Raw genomic sequence first — 3317 nt, 5'->3', positions numbered from 1 at the left:
CTTGGGCTTCATGATTCTTTTAAAATAAACATATTTTCTTTTAGTGCAGAATGACTAATAAAGTTAATTCCTAATCTTCACTTAAATAGGCATAATCTTAGAATCATTGAATGTTACTGAAGTTTCAAAGAATTTGCTGTAAGGAATCAATTGTTAAGATCATTGATAACAGACAATAACAATATTTCAGGGTTTACAAATCCATCATACAAAGCATTAGGTCTGAGAAGATAAAACTATAAAATTTAAGTAGCCAAGAACCATGAAAATGAACAGACCATAAGAAAGAGTAAATGCAGAAAATTAAAACATTAAATACGCTTTGTAAATATTATAGAAATATCATAACAGTGCCATTGAAACACAGAGGGAAAATCAAACTAAATGGTTGATATAATCTCATGTTGAAGGACTGAAAATTTTGGCTTTTCCCCTTTGTTCTCACTAGTTCTCTTGTTTGTGTCTAAGTAGCATGCACACTAGTCTGTTGCTGGAATTGTCTGAGGATGACCATCATGGACGTCCAAGGGGCTGATGAGGAAGGGAAGCTCTTTAAAAATGTATAAGGTGCCATGAGTTGTAGCAGCTCTTTATTTAAGACAAACTGAAAATTTAAAGATATCCTCGACTGCTTACTCAGTTGAGAAACTAGCTTTTGGAATGGCAGTTTCAGAAAATCACCTTGATGTTATTGGATGCCACCTACCCAGTGAACCTTCAATGTCAGCCCATCTTTCCACTGAAGGTTCAAACGCTACTCGCACATGTGTGTTTCAAGTGTTTTGACAACGTTTTCAGTGCTTGAAGTAACACAGGTGGCTCATGTGACAGAGGAATATTTGTTTTCTTGTGGACATTCTTAATAAGCTTAAATATCATGTTTATACTTGGTGATAGTTTCCTAAACTATCCTACATTTGGCCTGCATCTGTAAAAACAACATTATCCTTCTTACAAAATTATCATCTGAGAAATATTTTGGCTATCACGAATTCTATTCTAAAAGTAATAATTCTGGGATGCCGGGGTGGCTCAGTCAGTTAAGCATCTGCTTTCGGCTCAGGTCATGATCTCAGGGTCCTGGGATTGAGCCTCGCATTGGGCTCCCTGCTCAGCGGTGAGTCTGCTTCTCCCTCTCCCTCACCCTCTGTCCCTCCCCATAGTTCATGCATTCTCTCTCTTGTTCTCTCTTCTCTCAAATAAAAAATAATCTAAAAGTAATAATTCTGCAAGTACTAATTGCTATGAGAATTTAGCGAATGATCTGGAAATTATCATCCAATCACAAATTGCCACATTAAAAATGTACCATGGAAAAAGTATAGAAAACTACAGAACAAAGTGCTACCATGGATTACTTTGGTGCAGGAGAATGGAGGTGTGGGTGGGGAAGTGGCATTTATGTGTGTGTGTGTGTGTGTGTGTGTGTGTGTGTGTGTCTGTATATATATATACATACATATATATAACGTATGTAATTTTTTAGCATTATTACAACTAGCATGTGGTTCTTTTTTCACTTAAAAGATAGATTTAAGAAACTGGAAAAGTTCTTTAAAAAAAAAGTTATTTTTTAAATGCTATTGTGAAAATGAGTAAAGGAAACCTCATTAAAAATGGGGTCTGGCTCTCTCGACAAGATGGCCACACCGGCAGCACAGGCGAGGGCTCCTGCCGCCACTGCAGCTCCAGTCCCCGCCCCAGCCTCGGTCCCAGCCACGGCCCCAACCCCAGCCTCAGCACCAGCGCGGGTCCCAGCTCCAATGCTGGCTCCAGCCTCATCCTCAGACTCGGCGACTGCAGCGGCCGTGACTTGCGGCTCCGGGCCAGACTCCGGCCTCAACGCCAGCCCCAGCGCGGACTCCGGCGCGGTCGCTGCCGGGTCTTGCTCTCCCAGGCCCCTTCCCCGGCGGCTGTGAGGTCCGGCTGCGCCCGGCCATTTTGGCCTCCATCGTGGACAGCTACGAGTGATGCAACGGGGGCACTGCCCGAGTTATCGGGACCCTGCTGGGAACCGTTGACAAGCATTCAGTGGAGGTTACTAACTGCTTTTCAGGGCTGCACTACGAGTCAGAAGATGAGGTGGCTGTTGACACGGAATTTGCTAAGACCATGTATGAATTACACAAGAAAGTCTCTCCAAATGAGCTCATTCTGGGCTGGTATGCTACAGGCCATGACATTACAGAGCACTCTGTGCTGATCCATGAGTAACTACAGCCGGGAAGCCCCCACCCCATTCACCTCACTGTGGACACGAGCCTCCAGAACGGCCGCATGAGCATCAAGGCCTATGTCGGCACTTTAATGGGTGTCCCTGGGAGGACCATGAGGGTGAAGTGCACACCTCTGACAGTGAAATATGCATATTATGACACTGAACGCATTGCAGCTGACTCATGACCTGTTTTAGCCGCAACCGGGTGATTGGGCTCTCCAGCGACTTGCAGCAAGTAGGAGGGGCATCAGCTCGCACCCAGGTTGCCCTAAGCACAGTGTTGCAGTATGCAGAGGTTGTGCTGTCTGGAAAGGTGTCAGCTGACAATACCGTGGGCCACTTCTTGATGAGTCTGGTTAACCAAGTACCCAAGATAGTTCCCGATGACTTTGAGACCATGCTCAACAGCAACATCAATGACCTGCTGATGGTGACCTACCTGGCCAATCTCACGCAGTCACAGATTGCCCTCAGTGAGAAACTTGTAAACCTGTGAATGGGTCCCATGCAGCACTCCTGACAGTCTGGGCCACCCTAGGACTCAGAATGGAGTGAAGTAGAATGGTTTTCTTGTGGTTTGAGTCACATGAGTCAGTCAACTGCTTGTGACTCTAAATAAATATAGCCTACCTTTTGTAAATGAAAAAAAAGAATGGGGTCTGGAACATGAAAAAATGTTCATCACCATTAGCCATCAGGGAAATTCAAATCAAAAACCACATTGAGATACCACCTTACACCAGTTAGAATGGCAAAAATTGACAGGGCAAGAAACAATAAATATTGGAGAGGTTGTGGAGAAAGGAGAACCCTCTTACACTGTTGGTGGGAATGCAAATTGGTACAGCCACTTTGGAAAACAGTGTGGAGGTGCCTCAAAAAATTAAAAATAGAGCTACCCTATGACCCAGCAATTGCACTCCTGGGTATTTACCCTAAAGACACAGATGTAGTGAAAAGAAGGGCCATATGCACCCCAATGTTCATAGCAGCAATGTCTGCAATAGCCAAACTGTGGAAAGAGCCGAGATGCCCTTCAACAGATGAATGGATAAAGAAGATGTGGTCCATATATACAATGGAATATTACTCAGCCATC

General features: G+C 44.0%; 1 pseudogene; it reads left to right on the top strand.

Annotated features, from left to right (window-relative positions):
• The first annotated feature begins 1640 nt into the window (after window positions 1–1640).
• On the top strand, window positions 1641–2865 carry LOC112839388 (eukaryotic translation initiation factor 3 subunit F pseudogene; annotated as a pseudogene).
• The last annotated feature ends 452 nt before the right edge of the window (window positions 2866–3317 follow it).

The sequence above is a fragment of the Callorhinus ursinus genome, unplaced genomic scaffold (genome assembly GCF_003265705.2).
Source record: "Callorhinus ursinus isolate GAN/ISIS: 27379988/994484 unplaced genomic scaffold, GSC_fseal_2.0 scaffold54, whole genome shotgun sequence".
Taxonomy (NCBI): Eukaryota; Metazoa; Chordata; class Mammalia; order Carnivora; family Otariidae; genus Callorhinus; species Callorhinus ursinus.
Note: the sequence above shows the minus strand (reverse complement) of the source record. Positions and strands in the feature narration are given on the sequence as shown.